Genomic DNA, 20,086 nt, shown 5'->3' on the forward strand with positions numbered 1-20,086 from the left:
AATCTCTGATATAGGGCTTAATTGAAAAATATATTAATCTCATTTAAAATGAACAAATCATCAAATTAGCAAACATCAAATGCCATTTTCAGAGAAGTTCAAGCTTATATTACACTTTGTATTAGTGTTTAACCTGAAAGGTTTGGCTGTAATTTTTCAGGTTATATTCCTTAGTTTAAGAATTACAACTAGCAGAAATAATTTCACTTTGTCTACCCTATTTACTCCCCCTTAGTACCTTGAACATTCGATTCAATCATCCATTAATTTTGTCAATTGTAGGTGTACTCCATGTAATTTCTCTACATACTTTAACCCTTAGAGTCCAGATATCATTATGGTAAACCTATGCAGGACTTCTTTCAAGACCAATGTAAGATAGATAGTGGATACACTGTGAGTAATCTTCCCAGAATCTGTAGATTCTGAAAACACCTCAGAGGATTGGAAGAAGATGAAAAGCAGGCCACTGTGGAACAGTTAGCTTAATATCAGTCATTGGAAGAACATTTGAGTCTATGAGAAAGAATGTAATAGCAAAGCATTTGGAAATACATAATATGATCAAACAGAGTGAGCATGGCTTCATGAAGGGGAAATCATGCCTGACAAATTTACTAAAATTTTTTGAGGAGGTAACAAGCAGAATAGATAAAGGGGAAACGGTGATAAAATATATTTGGATATTCAGAAAGTCTTTGATAAGGTGCAATAGATTGGGCTACTTAAGAGGTAGCAAATGACGAATTGAGTAACTAAGAGAAGACAGAGTTGAGGTAAGGGGGCATTTTCACAATGACAACCTGTAGCTAGTGGATTGCCACAGGAATTAATATTAGGGCCACAATTAATTCCAATTTATAATGACGATTTAGGTTTTGAAAGTAAATGTATTCTTGCCAAATTTGCAGATGACACAAAAAGAGGTTTGAAAGCGAGTAGTGAAAATGGCAAAAAGGGTCTGTAGAGATATGGACAGGTTAAGTGGTTGGGCAAAATGTTGGAAGATGGAATATAATGTGGGAAAACATGAGGTAATACTCTTTGGCAGGAAAAGTAGAAGAACTGAATGTTACTCAAATGGAAAAATAAAACTGCAAAAAACTACAGTACAGAGGGATTTGATTGTCCTTATCAATGAATCACAAAAAGCTTGCATCCAATTTCAGCAGTAGTAGGGAAGACAAGTGGAGTATTGGCCTTTATTTCAAAGGCAATGGAATGTAAAAATAGGGACATTTAGCTATAACTATAAAGGCTGTGGTCAGCCCAGAGCTGGAATAGTGTAAACAGTTTTGGGCCCTTATCTAAGGAAAGATGTACAGACATTGTGGCAGTCCAGTGGATGTTCACTAGGCCAGATATGGAGGAACTCTCTTATGGGCAGAGATTGAGTGGCTTGAGCCTGTATTCATTAGAATTTATAAGAATGGGAGACAACCTTATTGAAACGTATAAGATTCTTAGTGGACTTGACAAGGTCGATGCTGAGAGGTTGTTTCCCCTTGTGGGAGAATCTCGTACTAGATGGTGTCATCTCAGAATAAGGGGATGCGTATTTAGAACAGAAGTGAGGGGGATTTATTCTTCACTGCAAAGAGCTGCTGAGACTGGGCCATTAAGTTTATTCAAAGCTGAGAGAGACATTTTTTTGTCAGTAATGGAATCAAGGGTTTTAAGGAAAAGACAGGAAAATAGAGTTGAGTATTATTAGATGGGCTGAGTGGCCTACTTCTGCTCCTACATCTTATGATCTTATATCCATATTAAGGTGGAGTTGTCAGCATTGATCCCATTATTCTACATGCAGTCTAACCAGAGTTTCGGATAATGCAGCATGGCTTCTATCATCCTGTATTTTTACTCTGTAGCTTTGTTTTCAATATTTTCTCTACATGGTCATTACATTGAGTGCTTAATGTACCCAGATCCCTAATCTCCACTGTTATAATTTCTTACTTTTAATGAAATTTGAGAGAATTTAAAGGGCAAAAAGAAAAAGACAGTTGAAGAGAAAATGGCCAGCTGATAAGTTCATCTATGAAGAAATCTAAATGCAAAACAAGTCCTCTTGTAGGTGGCATCATTGAAATTTTAACATTAATAATTTATGAAGGACTTTGAGCTTGTAGTGAAAACTTCATATTAGCCAGTTCCAAACCGAATCAAATTATGTTATTTCTCTTGATTGGACAGTTTTATTGGTATTATGTGCTGGGATCATATTCTTAAGCAAAAATTGTGCGAAACTGCTATTTATTACTGTGTAGCACCCTCTATTGGATATATAAGACATATAAAAGTATACTACAATGATTACAGTGTTTTACAGTTCAAAGAGTCTGGATTTCATAGATTATAGATCTAAAGTGCTGTTTATAAAATTCTTTTGGATTATAAGTACAGTCAGTTCCTCTATAACATGCATTTCTTCAATGCAGATTGGCTATCGCGTGATTGAAGAATTTAAGGCCATCATTTGTAGAAGGCAAACTTTCCTTACCAGTATTGGCTATAACACGATTCTGGTCCCATTGGTTTAAATGGTACTGCCATTACACAATTTTCTTATAATGCGGGATCACACAGGAACTGAACTATTGCATTATATCAGAACAGACTGTACATACATTTATCCTGTCTAGTTATCTCTATAACACCAATATCTTTTCTTTGGGGTTACAGAAGAGATTACTCCTTTTTGGTGTTTTAAATTTAATCTTTTCACTACGTGTGATATTCATAAATGAAGGTCACTGATGCCAGCCACAAGCAAGTACATCTTGTTCCTGTTGATGAGTCTCAGTCTTCCCTCCTTAACTTTGGGAATAAGTTCTGAGTCGGACTCATATCAAACTTAGAACATAAACTTTGTTTGTCTCTCCACAGATGTTGCCAGAACCACAAAGTTTCTATGTTTGATTCATATTTCCAATACCTACAATATTTTGATTTTATCTCAGGACCTACACCATAGTGGAGTCAGTAAAATGAAGGTTCACTAAATTGGCTGTGTGATACCAGAAAGTTGTCAGAGGATCAAAGGCTGAGTAACTTAATCTATGGTAGAGACTTGGCAGGGTAGACACTGAGGGATTGAGTATCCAGTGTGGGGAGTTCAGAACCCACGAGTAGGCTCAGGATAAGAGGTTGGTCATTTAGGCAGAGATGAATAATTCTTTCATTCAAGGCATTGTGAATCTATAGCGTTCTTTATCTATAAGATTGTGGATACTCTCATATTGAGAACAATTGGGAAGCAAATGATTACATGAAATTGTGGCAGATGATTGTATTGAATAATGGAGCAGGTTTGAGGGTCTATACAGTACATCCTCCAAACTCTTACTGTAGTACACACTGTCATGGCTTTGCACAGGTTTGGTCTAGAGATGTTGGGTTCCAATGTCTGTTAATCCTAGTGCCAGTCTGCTAGGAATCATCAGGATGGTATCTTAATAACCCCTTAAACCACCTCGTTAAGATCCTTTGACCGCCTCCCATTAAACTTACAGAATATGTTGCAGGGATTCCAACAGCATGTGCATGATGGGAATAGATGTTAATGACTGGCAGCAACTATTAACATCCGTACTACAACCCATCAGAATGAATCAAGCACAATCAGTGTTATGATGATGGACCAGAGCCTTGAAGTATTTATCAATATTTTTTACTTTTAAATTCAAAATGTGTTATTTTTCAACAGGTTATCTGCTAAAGAAAAACAGCACATTTAAATTCAGGGACTGGAAAAGTTCTGTGTGGGGCTAATGGACTGTAACCTAAAGTGTCGAAAAACTTCAAGTGTCACTGGACCCAAAGGTTCAGCTCTGATCTGTCTGTACAAATGCTGACAGACCTGATGAGTTTTTCCAGCAATTCCTGTTTTTGTTTCAGATTTCCAGCATCTGCAGTTCTTTTGGATTTTCAAACAGATTGGACAATGATCTCATTACTAAAAACAGGAGTCTGATGTCTCCCTGCTCAACAGTAAAACAACTTCTTTGGATTATACCAAACTGTGGCACATTTTGTGTTTTCCCTTTGAAGCCACTGGACATGAGCAAAAACTAGTTTCAATTCTACGGGAGTGGATTAGCAGGTCTGAATGCCAGGATTAGTTCAGTTCGCTAACATATATTGTAAATATTACAGTTAAAGCACTAAATCATAGATTAGATTAGATTATTTACAGTGTGGAAACAGGCCCTTCGGCCCAACAAGTCCACACCGCCCCGCCGAAGCGCAACCCACCCATACCCCTACATCTACCCCTTACCTAACAGTACGGGCAATTTAGCATGGCCAATTCACCTGACCTGCACATCTTTGGACTGTGGGAGGAAACTGGAGCACCCGGAGGAAACCCACGCAGACACAGGGAGAATGTGCAAACTCCACACAGTCAGTTGCCTGAGGCGGGAATTGAACCCAGGTCTCTGGCACTGTGAGGCAGCAGTGCTAACCACTGTGCCACCGTGCCGCCCAATATAATTACTCCTATGTTTCAGGTAAAAGTCCATCTCTAACTCTGAGTGCTGCAAACTGGAAAAAGCAATAAAAGGAAACGCGAGATGGTGACCAAACAGGTGGATGAGGGTAAAGCACTTGATGCGGTGTATATGGGTTTCAGTAAGACATTTGATAAGGTTCCCCACAGTAGGCTATTGCACAAAATGGGATTGAGGGTGATTTTGCAGTTTGGATTAGAAATTGGCTCGCTGAAAGAAGACAGAGGGTGGTGGCTGATGGGAAATGTTCATCCTGTGGTCTAGTTACTAGTGGGGTACCGCAAGGATCTGTTTTGGGGCCACTGCTGTTTGTCATTTTTATAAATGACCTGGATGAGTGCATAGAAGGATGGGTTAGTAAATTTGCGGATGGCACAAAGGTCGGTGGAGTTGTGAATAGCGTTGAAGGATGTTGCAGGTTACAGCAGGACTGCAGAGCTGAGCTGAGAGGTGGCAAATAGAGTTTAATGTAGAAAAGTGTGAGGTGATACATTTTGGAAGGAGCAACAGGAATAAAGAGTACTAGGCCAATGGTAAGATTCTTAGAAGTGTAGATGAGCTGAGAGATCTCTGTGTCCATGTACATAGATCCCTGAAAGCTGCCACTCAGTTTGATAGGGTTGTTAAGAAGGCATACAGTGTGTTTAATTTTATTGGTAGAGGCATTGAGCTTTGGGGCCACGAGGCCATGCTGCAGCTGTACAAAACTCTGGTGCAGCCACACTTGGAGTATTGCATACAGTTCTGGTCACCGTATTATAGGAAGGATGTGGAGGGTTTGGAAAGGATTCAGAAGGGATTTACTGGGATGTTGCCTGGTATGGAGAAAAGGTCTTGTGAGGAAAGGCTGAGGGACTTGAGGCTGTTTTTGTTCGAAGAAAGTTGAGAGGTGACTTAATTGAGACATATCAGATAATAAGATAGAGTGGACAGTGAGGGCCTTTTTCCTTGGATGGTGATGGCTAACATGAGGGATCATAGCTTTAATTTGAGGGGTGATAGATATATGACAGATGTCAGAGGTCGTTTCTTTACTCAAAGAGTAGTAGCGGTGTGGAACGCACTGCCTGCAACAGTAGTAGATTCACAACTGTAAGGTCATTTAAATGGTCATATGGATGAAAATGGAATAGTGTAGGATAGATAGGCTTCAGAGTAGGCCCACAGGTCAGCGCAACATCGAGGGCTGAAGGGCCTGTACTGCACTGTAATGTTCTATGTTCAATGTTCTAAAAGTCTCCCCTTGAAACTTGGAATTTAATCATGTTCGAAAGGCATGACAACTGCAGAATCTCAACCAATCTGCAAAAACTGAGGATTGTGAATTTGAATATTCACCCCGAACATCAATATCAAAGTAACCTCCAGTGCAATGGCAACAACTTTCAACTATCCGTTTTATGAACATTTGGGAGAATGATTATTTTGAATCATTTCTTTTAGTGTTTTCCATTACTTATTTACCACCATGCTCTTTAGCCTATTACTGCAAAGACCTTTAACCAGGTGTCCCCTCATAATGCTGTAATTAGATTTAAATTTAAAATCTTGTTTTAAAATTGCTTATGTTACTCTCAAACTTCAAATGAAATTTAAATTATTATGATCAGTTTCATAAACAATCTTTTATTGTGAAAGAACTAATTAAACCTGCATTATTGCAGAATACTGGATCGAAAATAACTTTGTTTCTCATTGTTTCCAACCATATTGCTCCAGAAAACTGCATGAAAGTTGGAAACATACCTTCAAGACACCAATGAGCAACTGCAGTATCCTGAATGACATGAAGGGGCTACTTGGAGGGCACCAAGCTTGAGTCATAAAATCATACAGCATGGAAACCAACTCTTTTGTCTGACTAGTCTACACCAACTAGGTTCCCAAACTAAACTAGTCCCATTTGCTGCATTTGGCCATATCTCTCCAACCCTTTCCTACTCATGTACTTATCCAAATGTCTTTTAAATGTTGGAACTATACCTGCATCCACCACTTGTTCTGGCAGTTCATTCCACACACAAACTTCTCCAAGTAGACAATGTCGAGTGATCTGCCCTCATCTGTCTTTTTGGTTACATCCTCAAAAAACTCAATCAAGTTTGAGAGATTGAGTTCCCTCGCACAATGCCATGCTGACTATCCCTAATCAATCCTTGCCTCTCCAATGCATGTGAATCCTATCTTTCAGAATCATCTCCAACAACTTACCCACCACTGATGTCGGGCTCACAGGGTCTGTGATCCCAGGCTTCTCCTTACAACTCTTCTTAAATAAAGGCACAACATTAGACACCCTGCAGTCCTCCAGCATCTTACCTGTGGTTATAGATGATACAAATATTTCTGCTAGGGGTCCCGCAATTTGTTCTCTAGCTTCTCGCATATCGTGGGATACACTTGATCAGGTCCCAGAGATTTATCCATCTTTATGTTTAATAAGACCTCCAGCACTTGCTCTGAACTGTTAATAAAACATCAATATTTATTCTCCTGAGTTCTTTTGCCTCCACTTCTTTAACGACAGTAAAAACTGACGTAAAATACTCATTTTGTATCCCTCCCATTACCTGAGATTTAACACATAGACAACCTTGTTGATCTTTAAGCGACTCTATTCTTGTCTCTGTTCCTCTTTTGCTCTTAATGTACTTGCAGTATCTTTTTGGATTATCCTTAACCTTATCTGCCAAAGCTATCTCATGTCCTTTCTTTGCCATCCTGATTTCAGTCTTAAAAATGTTGCTACACTCTTTATACTTGAGATTAATTTGATCCCAGTTGTCTGTATCTAATATATGATTCTTTCTTAGTCTTGACCAGAATCTAAATATCTATAATCATCCATGGTTCCCTACACTTAGCAGCCCTATCCTTCATTCTAACAGGAACATAATGCCTCTGAACTCTCATTATTGCACTTTTGAAAGCCTCTCACTTGTCAATTGTCCCTTTATCTGTGAACAGAGCGGTGCTGGAAAAGCACAGCTAGTCAGGCAGCATCCAAGGAGCAGGAAAATCGACGTTTCTGGCAAAAGCCCTTCATCAGGAATAGAGGCAGGGAACCTCCCGGGTGGAAAGATATCTCTCCACCCTAGAGGTTCCCTGCCTCTATTCCTGATGAAGTGCTTTTGCCCAAAACATCGATTTTCCTGCTCCTTGGTTGCTGCTTTTCCAGCACCACTCTGATCTAAACTCTGATTTCCAGCATCTGCAGTCCTCACTTTTGCCCCTTTACCTGTGAACTTTTGAAAGTTCTTGTCTCATACCATTAGAATTTACCTTACTCCAATTAAGAACTTTAACTTTTGTGAAAGGTTCATCCTTTTCCATGTTACAAAGTTGAAAAGCAAATGTTCACTTTAAACTAGAAAAATAAATTTAAAGTACAACCACAGCTGCCAGAACAGCTCAGAGATGGCTGTTCCAAAATAGATACATGTAATAATGGGCTGTTAAATGGACACCTGAGTTTTGGTTGCTGATTTGACAACAATTTAAACTAAACCAATTAATTTAAATTATGCCCAGGATACTAAAACCCAATTGAGTTTAAATTTATTCTATTGATAACATTGGACCAATGAGAGGGAATGATGCTGGGATAATACAAATGCAGGCATTTTGAAAATTGGTCAGAACAACTGTCATAGAACTGGAGAGCTAAATGCCCATCTAACATCCTGCTGTCAAAGAAATAAGAAGGCACTCTTTATCAAAAGGTACCTTTTTCTGGAAAAATTACTCACAGTGAAAAGAAAGAAGATGACCCAGGGAGATCATCAGATGGAAGGTTGAAGACATCATAGAAGACAGAGACAGTGTGGACTTGAGATTTGGTTAATGTACTGTGTAATAATTGTGTTATTTAAGCATCATTTTTATAGAGTTGGGGTCATATCATAATTAGTTAAGAGAAAGAGTGTTCAATTTTTAAATAATTTCATCTAGTGTTCGCTATTAGAGTTATAGATTCATAGAGTCATAGAGATGTACAGCATGGAAACAGACCCTTCAGTCCAACCTTTCCGACCAGATATCCCAACCCAATCTAGTCCCACCTGCCAGCGCCGGGCCCATATCCCTCCAAACCTTTCCTATTCATATACCCATCCAAATGCCTCTTAAATGTTGCAATTGTACCAGCCTCCACCACTTCCTCTGGCAGCTCATTCCATACACGTACCACCCTCTGCATGAAAATGTTGCCCCTTAGGTCTCTTTTATATCTTTCCCCTCTCACCCTAAACCTATGCCCTCTAGTTCTGGACTCCCCGACCCCAGGGAAAAGAATTTGCGTATTTATCCTATCCATGCCCCTCATAATTTTGTAAACCTCTATAAGGTCAGCCCCAGCCTCTGATGCTCCAGGGAAAATAGCCCCAGCCTGTTCAGCCTCTCCCTGTAGCTCAGATCCTCCAACCCTGGCAACATCATTGTAAATCTTTTCTGAACCCTTTCAAGTTTCACAGCATCTTTCTGATAGGAAGGAGACCAGAATTGCACGCAATATTCCAACAGTGGCCTAACCAATGTTCTGTACAGCCACAATATGACCTCCCAACTCCTGTACTCAGTACTCTGACCAATAAAGGAAAACATACCAAATGACTCCACTTTCAAGGAGCTATGAACCTGCACTCCAAGGTCTCTTTGTTCAGCAACACTCCCATGGACCCTGCCATTAAGAGTATAAGTCCTGCTAAGATTTGCTTTCCCAAAATGCAGCACCTCGCATTTATCTAAATTAAACTCCATCTGCCACTTCTCAGCCCATTGGCCCATCTGGTCCAGATTGTGTTGTAATCTGAGGTAACCCTCTTCGCTGTCCACTACACCTCCAATTTTGGTGTCATCTTCAATCTTACTAACTGTACCTCTTATGCTCGCATCCAAATCGTTTATGTAAATGACAAAAAGTAGAGGGCCCAGCACCGATCCTTGTGGCACTCCACTGGTCACAGGCCTCCAGTCTGAAAAACAATCCTCCACCACCACCCTCTGTGTTCTACCTTTGAGCCAGTTCTGTATCCAAATGGCTAGTTCTCCCTGTATTCCATGAGATCTAACCTTGCTAATCAGTCTCCCATGGGGAAACCTTGTCGAACGCCTTACTGAAGTCCATATAGATCACATTTACTGCTCTGCCCTCATAATCCTCTTTGTTACTTCTTCAAAAAACTCAGTCAAGTTTGTGAGACATGATTTCCCACGCACAAAGCCATGTTGACTATCCCAAATCAGTCCTTGCCTTTCCAAATACATGTACATCCTGTCCCTCAGGATTGCCTCCAACAACTTGCCCACCACCGAGGTCAGGCTCACTGGTCTATAGTTTTGGGAAAATTAATTGTTATTCCTCTTTAAATAGTGGAAATTAGGAGTTCTCTTTCACTCATACTTATAACAGATTATGAGGCAAGGTGAGTTTTTCTGGGTGTGTGGTTTTAATTAACAGAGGAGTTTGGCATCTGCATCTTAACTGTTTTAAAGCTAATAGAATTATGATCATGAGTTCCAAAGTGTTCCTCTACTAACACTTTAGTCACTTGCCCTGTCTTATTTTCCAAAAGAAGGTCAGGTGTTGCTTCTTCTCTAATAGGTATAGAACATAGAAAAGTACAGCACAGAACAGGCCCTTCGATCTACGATGTTGTGCCGAGGATTCATCTTAATGTAAAATAAAATAACCTAACCTACACACCCTCAATTCACTGCTGTCCATGTGCATGTCCTGCAGTCACTTAAATGTCCCTAATGTCTCTGCTTCCACCACGACAGCTGGCAACGCATTCCATGCATTCACAACTCTCTGCACAAAGAACGTAGCTCTGACGTCTCCTCTCTACCTTTCTCCTAATATCTTAAAACTATGACCCCTTGTGCTAGTCAGTCCTGTCCTGGGGAAAAGTCTGTAGCTATTGATTCTATCTATGCCTCTCATTAGCTTGATCAGGTCACCTCTCTTCCGCCTTCTCTCCAGAGAGAAAAGTCCAAGCTTAGTCAACCTCTCTTCATAAGACGACCCCTCCAGTCCAGACAGCATCCTGGTAAACCTTCTTTGCACCCTCTCCTATAGTAGGGCAACCAGAACTGGACACAATATTCCAAGTGTGGTCTCACCATGGTCTTGTAGAGCAACAGCAAAACCTCACAGCTCTTAAACTCGATCACCCTGTTAATGAAAGCCAAAACACCATATGCTTTCTTAACAATCCTATCCACTTGGATGGCAACTTTGAGGGATCTATGTACTTGAACACCAAGATCTCTTTGTTCATCCAAGAATCATGTCTTTAATCCTATATTCAGCATTCAAGTTCAACTTTCCAAAATGCATCATTTGGAATAATCCAGGTTGAACTCAATCTGCCATTTCTCAGCCCAGCTCTGCATCCTGTCTATGTCACACTGCAGCCTGCAATAGCCCTCAATACTATCAATAGTACCTCCAACCTTTATGTCATCTGCAAATTTACTACCCCACCCCTCAACCTCCTCATCCAAGTCATTTCTAAAAAGTACAAAGAGCAGACACCCAAGAAAGAGCCCTGTGGGACACAACTCAACACTGACCTCCAGGCAGAATACTTTCCATCTTCAACCGCTCTCTGCCTTCTGTCAGCCAACCAATTTGGAATCCAGATAGCCACATCTCCCTGTATCCCATACCTCCTGACTTTATGAATGAGTCTGCCATAGGGAACCTTATCAAATGTCTTACTGAAGTCCATGTACACCACATCCACTGCTCGGCCTTCGTCAACCTGCCTTGTCACCTCCTCAAAGAACTCAATAAGATTAGTTAGGCATGACCTGACCCTCACAAAGCCATGCTGACTGCCTTTAATCACACAATGCCTTTTCAAATAGTCATAAATCCTATACCTCAGAATTATTTCCAAATATTTATATATTGATAAAGAAAATTTTCTTGAACACATTAAACAAATTCCTCACCATCCAAGCCTTTAACATTGTGACAGTCCCAGCCAATGTTTGGAAATTTAAAATCCCCGACAAATACAGACCGATTATTGTTACATATATCTGAGATCACTCTACATATTTACTCCTCAATTTCCCTCAGACTATTGGGTGATCTATAGTACAATCCCATCATGATAATCATCCCTTCCTTATTTGTAACTTTGATCTGTACACTTTCATTGGACAATTCCTCAGAAATATCGCAATCATAGTAGTATTATTTTCCTTAGTCAAAAACACCACACTGTCTCCTCTTGCCTCTCTCTCTGTCCTTCAGATTGCATCTAAAACCAAAAATATTGAGCTGGCAATCCTGTATTTCCCTCAGCCAAATTTCTGGAATAGGTATGACCTACAATTCCCACGTTCCCATCGGCCTTACCCATAAGACCTTGCGTTGAAATAAATGCAATTTAATTGTTATGATTTGCCTCATTCTCTGACTTGCTCTTGTCTGTGTTTTTAAATTAACTTGCTCTTTTCTGATTCAGAACCATCCTCATTTATCTTTCTATTTTTACTGCTACTCAAGAACGCCCTCACCTCCATCCCAACCACAGCCACCACTAATTTAAAGGGCTCCCGAAAAGAGCTAGTAAATCTCCCCACCAGGATATTGGTGCCTATTCCTTTTGAACAGGTCTTTTCTGCCCTAGAAGAGATCCCAATGATCCAAAAATCTGTATTCTTGCACATTGCACTATCTCTTCAGCCATTGACTTGTCTGCCCTATCATTTTATTCCTAATCTCATTAGAATGTGACACTGGGAGTAAACCAGATATTATTACGTTTGAAGTTCCACTTTTTAACCTTCTACCTAACCTCTATCATTCACTTTGCAAAGCCTTAACCCTTTCCCTAACTATGTCATTCCTATCAATGTGGACAATAACACATGGCTTCTTACTCTCCCCTTAATATGGGAAGGGAGGCTCAGAATACTCTTGTTCTCATGTGTTTCCCCAACCCTTACTGTTACAGGCATCTAGCCAGATAAAGAACCACATTCCCAGTACTCAAAATACACTCACTTCAGCTTTAAACCCAGATCACATTGTTCAGTAGAACGTGTTTCTTTTGCGAAGTGAAAATAGTAATTACACACATGCCTTGGTCATCTGGCACAAGCAAAGAATCCTTGTGATGACAATGCCCTGCTGACTGGTCACTAACATTTCATGGAGACATTTATAAGCCAAGCTAAACAATTGTATTGTGAAGGTTCTAGCAAATTTATGCCAGCAATATGAATCTACCCAGTCAAACTTATTATCAATTTAAAGCATCAACCAAGAGAGATTTCAGATCACCAAGGAACCTAGGTGGTTTTATCAGTTACAGGCTGTGACCTATACTGAGATGTCTCCTATCTCAGGAGTCTTCAAACCAAGAGTACAATCATAAGGTCGAAAATATCAACAGTTATACTATCTCAGAAACAATTTCTATTTTATGTTTACAAAGCACCACATCGAACCTTAATTCAAGAAATTAAGTCTATTGCAACCAACAGAGAGGGTAGGTGAATAAAGATGGCCAATTCAGCTTGGCAATTTAATTCCTTTTCTCAAAACACCTTAACCCTTGAAACATCAAGTAGCAGTGGTGTAGGTTCTCCATATGGTCGCAAAGAGAAAATACTGATAAGAGATATTAACAACACTGATTCAGATATACTGTTCTGGAATTAATGTGACTTTGCTTTTTGTGTTTATTTATCTTTGGATATATTTCAGCATCAGGCAACAACAAAACTATCCTCTTGCACCTGCTCTGTGGTGAGTACCCTGCTGAAATAATTGTGCAGCATGTAACATTACTCTTATGTTGGAGACCTTTTCACCTGAGTGCAGCAAGACATCCCACAATCCACCTGTCCTTGTTTCAGCACATGTATTGATATTGTCATTTGTATTACTATCATGGTATATGCCCCATTGTAGTTTATTTTTGGTGTATCTTGTGGAATCCTAACCAGTGTCATCAACTCCTGCTTCAGAAGGTATCCTTGGTCACCAAGATCCCAAGATCCCAAAATCCCCTCTCAATACCTCGGGATGTACCTTCATTATAATGAGCAAAAAAACATGAGAAGAATATCTTGCTCACAAAAGGCATTACAGGTACTTGATGCAAAATGGAGACTGACATTCTATTTAATTACAAAGGGAATGTTGCACCAAGAGAGGATGTGATGTTAAATCAAGGAACCATCTGCTCTCTCAATTTGATGTATTTTGAAGAATAGTGTAGCTGTCTCCAGTGTTGACTGCTAAAACAGATTAGTTATTGTCTTGTTTCTGTGTTTTGGAGCTTGTCATGCAATATTTGACTGCCACTTTCCTATTTATAACAGCGAATGAATGAAAACAAACTTAATTAGCTATAAACTGCTCTGGGGTCCTTTGATTGAAAAGTGCAACATCAATGGAAGTCAAATCTTCTTTCACTGTTCTCGAAACAAGAAATAACACATACTCTTTGTGAAACTTTCCAGAGGGGATTCATACTCCGATGTGTACCGTCTGTTATAACATTATTATGCTCACTCTCTAGAGTATTCAAAATCAGTGAGAGAAGCTAACTGAAAAAGCTATTGAGTTGCAAAGATAGATTGATCTCTGCATTTTAAAAGATATAGAACATAACGGAAAGTGAGAGAAATTAATTATACTTCTTCATTATTAGAACTACTTCAAAAATAACTAAATTATACTTTAATGATATTACAAATAGCATCTTACTATGAGCAAACATGACATGACTGTGTTTCTAATTAACATCTTGAGCTGAACATAAATTCTTCAGTGACATACCAGGAGATATTCCAAATTGGCTATCCACTTGTTGGCGCATGCAACTTCTCCCTGAAGAGGACTATTGGCAGTTAACATTTTTCGCCAGATATTTCACTGGCTCTTTTTGAAAGAGTCAATTAACACAGCATCAATTTGTTATTCTGAGATTGTTAATAATTGTTTCAGGATACAGAAAAAGACTACAATCCTGTGCCTTTATTCATAATGAGTTCAAATACAAAATCAAAAACATTGTAGGTCTGTTAAAGATTAGGTGTTACAAATACTCATGTACAACATTGAGGTTATGTGGAAAAATAATTCATTTCAGCCAGCTAAGCACAATTTACAGCTTTCAGATGCCCCTTTTCTTCCTCTCCCAATCTATGTCTATGGTTTTATACTACTTATATTATTAATAGCTGCATTACACTTTAAGTGCATGAATTCTATAATCATTTTGATTCAAGTTTCTATCAAGGTGCCTCAGCTATTAATACATGACCCTGAAGTAGTCCATAAAGCATTGATGTTTGGGTGACAAAGCAATAAAGTGAAAAATTAGCCTCTCATTGGGATGCAATCAAAGTCTGATCGATACAGGACATCAAGGTACGACCTTCATAAGGCAATCAGAGATGCCTCGGGACAATGCCAAAGTAAGCTTGAGACCCAGAATAACCACATAGGCACCCATCATTTGTGGCAAGACTTACACGACATAAGAGGCTACAAAGTGAAGTCGAACAGAATTGCAGCCAGCAGTACATCCTTACTCAATGAGCTCAGTGCTTGTTTTGAACATGTGGATAGCAAGGATACCAACACCACATTCCTGTCTTCAACATCATAATTCCAAACAAACTGATCACTAAACTCTGAGACCTAGGTTTCACCTCCTCCATCTGTAACTGGATCCTTGACTTCCTGAACCACAGACCACAATCAGTAAAAATAGTCGACAACATCTCCTTCTCCTGTTTATAGTCAGGGTAGTGTATATGTGTGTCTTGTACTGAGTACTCAACCACCAACTCCACCCCCCCCCACTATACTCATTATACACACACAACTGTGGCCAAATTCTGCCCCAGCTCCATTACTGATGACACCATTGTTTAGGTTGGATCTCAAACAACGATGAGAGAGAAGACAAGAAAGAAATTGGGTGCTTAGCAGCATGGTGTAAAGACTACAATCACTCCATCAACACCAGCAAAATAAAGGAGCTCATCATTGAATTCAGGAAGTGGAATGGAGGGCATGCCCCTGTCTGAATCAATGGTGCTGAGGAGGAGATGGTCGAAGGCTTCAAGTTCATAAGAGTGATGATCTTTCCTGGTCCAAACATGTCAATGCAACAGTCAAGAAAGCACAACAACATCTCTGCTTCCTCAGAACGTTAAGGAAACCTGCTTTTCAATCTCACTTTCTAACAAGTATGTTATTCCACATACAATTTTTATAAATTCATTAATGGGATGTGGATTTCAGTGACTAAGCCAGAATTCATTACCCCTTCCTGTTGTGGACCAGGCCAGACCATTCAAAATATTCTTAACTTTGCTTTGTGCTTTGGTAAGTGTACAGTGAAAATTACTCAGAGTAAGAGTAAGTTAGCTAAGTTGACCAACATATTTTAAAACATATAAAAATTTATTCACAAAATTATGGAATGAAACACAAAGAACAGGATATAGAATACCCACAGAACTCAGTCTATCCAAACTAGACTTAATTATTGCTGTTCCGAAAAAAATCCAATAAACAAACCCCCTAAACATAGAGTAAAACTAAAACAGAGGCTTACAGGTTGAAGTTAGAAGGGCAGAAGGAGAGAGAGTCTAGAAGCCTGTTTCACACATCCCCTGCTGCAACTGAACTGACTAACAACAAGAATTCAGCTTTCAGGGCTGACCACTCCCCTTTCATTATACAGGTTACTTCTGAAACATGAAAGCCATGGCTTAAAGTCTCATCTGTTTACATATAAACAAAAGGCCTCTCAGTAAACACTTTCAGCTCTGTACCAAACCATTTGTTTCAAAGCCCGGTTGTTTTATAACCCCTCTGAAAAAAAACAAGGCCTTGGTATCTTGAGAAAAGGAACAGCCTTTAGAAAAAAGGACCAGCTTTGTGACACCTCCTCCCTTAAAAAATAATGAACCATCAATATCCAAAAATGGTTTCATTTTTAAAACCCCTAAAAAAAACTGATTATGACTCTAAGACACACATATACACTACCCTGACTATAAACATGCACAACCACATTCAAATTCAGGCCATGGCACACCCATCATTGAACGCCTCCATATCTCATTCAAGTCTCAACAAATCATCGGCTATCACGTTTTTGCAACCTGCCACATGCACAATTGTCAAATTGAATGGCTACAACAACAAGCTCCACCTAAACAGTCTGACATTTTTGTCCTGAAATTTCTCCACAAATGTCAGTGGGTTATGATCAGTGTATACAATTGTCTCAAATGCGTTGCTGGTAATATAACACTGAAATGTTGTAATGCCAACACCAAGCTCAAAGTCTCTTTCTTGACTATTGAATATTTCTGTTGATGAACGTTCAACTTGCTGGAAAAATACCCGATGGGTCTTTCTATCCCCTCGTCATCCTCCTGCAGGAGCACCGCACTGACACCCACATCACTGGCATCGATGACCACCTTGAAAGGCTTTGTGTAATCAGGTGTGGCTAATGCTGGGATAATAATTAACACAGTTTTTAGGATGTTAAATGCCTTTTGACAAGCTGATGTTCCATGAAACATCTTGCCCTTTTTTAATAATTCAGTGAGTGAAGCAGCCACACTGCTAAAATTTGGCACAAACTTTCAGTCAAATCCATTCAATTCCAGGAATTGCTCTTTTTATCAATGGTGTGGGAAATTCCCCAATTACTTTTGTTTCGCATCCCATGGGGCCATTTGTCCACCATGGCCCAGGAAGGTGACTTCGGTTTTGGCAATTCTGGGCAGTAGATATCAACCAGAATACATTCATCTCAGCTGCAATAAACCTAAAGCTTAGAGTAGTACCCCAAAACCTGCCAGACGTGATTTGCAGGCCACTAATCCATTGGCTTCTGAATAGTTCCTATCAGATTAGAAAATGTTCTGCAGGTCTGCTGAATATCATCTCAAAGTCATAGAATCATACAGCACAGAAAGGGGTCCTTCTGCCTACCATGTCTATGCTAACCAATGAACATCAATCTAGAATAAAACCATTTACCTACACTTGTTCCATTGTCTTCTTCAATGTTGAACATGTATGCCTGTGAACATTTTAACCATTACTTGTTTGGGAAAGACAAATTGACAATGAGTCTGACAACAAACAATTTCAAAAAATGTGGAATTGAAGGTACTGTACCTTTGAGGGAGTGAAATTTGAAAAACTAGCAAGCACCAGTCACAGAATGCACTGGACAATTTGAAGATGTAACATTTGAGCTGTAACTCAGACAATGAATTGTTTTCACAACCATTTGAATTCAATTAATCAGTTTAAGTTATGCCCTAAGATACTAAAACCAAATTAAATTTGAATTTTACTGTTTCAACAATATCAACCAATGAGACAACCCAATGTTTTGGAGTATAAAAAGCAGGCATTTTGACCAGTTAGCTGGAGACAAAGAGCCATTGATAGGTTGTCAGCCAACCCTCTTTCTAAAAGGTAATGTTTTCATATGATGCATCTTTGCAGCAGAAGACCAAAGATGACCCAGAGGAAATCTACAGACAGAGGAAGTCCAACAACAAGACAACAACTGGTTTTGAAAATTAATTTGCTTTAAATTTTATAGGGGAATTATCGAGTCAGTATAGCATTATAGAGTGGGAGGTAGATAAATAATTAAGACAAAGGAGGCTTACAGTTGTAGGCAGTTGTTGTTTAATGTTCTCTTTACGAGTTAAAGAATAAATTGTTATTTTTTTCTTTACATAGTGGAATTTGAGTAGTTATCTGTCACTCAAAGTTTAACAGTTTACAAGGCGAGGTGAACTCTTCTGTGTGTTTGGTTTAAGTTAGCAGAAGGAATTACCCTCGTGTCATAACAGTTTGGGGGCTCAGGTCCGTGATTTGCATAGGTTTAGACAGATCCAGTCTGAGATTGGGACAGATTTGAACAGATAAGATCCCAGAAGATTTAAACATTTGCCAATTAGTGTCCGAGATCTTTAATTAAAGCATGGGTGATGCAATTTGTTTAATTTCAGTTATTTGTAGTTGGTTAAATTAAAAGTGAGAGAAATGGCTCTGAAAATTGCTAAAGAGGTTATGGGTTTTGAAGTCGACTCCCAAATTTGCCAAGAAAGTTTAGAAGGGAAAAACGTGCCTTACTTTAAGAATTAACAAAGAGGTTGGAATTGGGTTAACCAAGGACAAAAGTAAAGCTTAAAATTTAAGGACTTAGAGGTGTGTCAGAGAAACACTTAGAGGTGTGTCAGAGAAACAGACAAGTGCAGTAGAGTTAGAAATACTTAAGTCACAATTGAGGAAAATGGAGTTAGAAGGTAAACAAAGGGAGAGAGAAAGAGAGAGAGAGAGATAGAAGAAAGAAAAGAAGCTGAGCAGAGAGAGAAGAAAGGAAGAGAGAGAAGAAAAAGAAAGAGAGTTGGTTTTAGCTGAGCAAAGAGAGAGAGAAGAAAGAGAGAGAGACAAAGTGAGAATTTGAACTTGAGAAGTTGCAACTTAGTCAGCAAAGTCAAGTTAACAGGATGGAGATTAAAAGAGAAGGTAGTGATATATACAAATATGTTAAAACTGCCACATTTGGATGAGAAAGATGTCAAAGCATTCTTTATTTCATTTGAAAAATTGGCTAGGCAAATGGAGTGGTTAGAGGATTCGTGGGTAATGCTAGTTCAGGCTACACTGATAGGCAGAGCTAGTAAGGTATTTGCAGCACTGTCAGATGAGGAATCCAGAGATTATGAAGAGGTCAAACAGGCTATTTTAAGCGCTTATGAATTGGTACCAGAAGTGTATAGACAGCGGTTCAGAAACATAAAGAAGGAACCAGGTCAGACTCATGTTGAGTCCAAAAGACTTAAATGCAGTTTGATAGATGGGTGCAGACCTTTAAAATAGGTAAGACCTATGAGGGTCTGAGAGAGATTAGTCTGCTGGAGGAGTTTAAAAACTCACTTCCAGAGATGATAAGGATTCACATGGATGAACAGAAAGTTCAGGAAGTGAGAAGAGTGGCAGAGATGGCAGATAAATACACATTGGTACATAAGGCAAAGTTTAGCTTCCGGCAAGAATTTCATCCTGTAAGGGGTAGAAATTGGGAGAAGGGGAGATCTTACACTATGAAACAAAGAGTAGAGAACACTGGTAATTGTTTACCACAGGCTAAAATAGAATCCCAAGAGGGTGGAAAGGAGGTGAAAGGCCTCAGGTGTTTTCACTGTAATGGAGTGGGACACAGAAAATTACAGTGCTGGTGGTTTCAGAAGGGCACCGGGAAAAGGTGTTTTCACTGCCAGAAAGTGGGTCACTAAAGAAAGGCACTGTGGGAAAATATGTAGTAAAAGAAGCTAAGCCAGTGGCATTTGTGGAAATAGTAAAGGAAACCCCAAGAAAAGTGAAGGAGTTGCAACAGAGTGTACAGCTAATGCAGGGGCTGGTTATGGAGTTAGTGTCTGATCTCTATAAAGAATTTTCCTCTGTAAGTAAAGTTTACTCAGAAAAAATGGGGGGGAAGGGCAACAAGTTATAATTTTGAGAGGTACAGGATCTAATCTGT

The sequence above is a fragment of the Chiloscyllium punctatum genome, chromosome 1, assembly GCF_047496795.1.
Source record: "Chiloscyllium punctatum isolate Juve2018m chromosome 1, sChiPun1.3, whole genome shotgun sequence".
Classification (NCBI taxonomy): domain Eukaryota; kingdom Metazoa; phylum Chordata; class Chondrichthyes; order Orectolobiformes; family Hemiscylliidae; genus Chiloscyllium; species Chiloscyllium punctatum.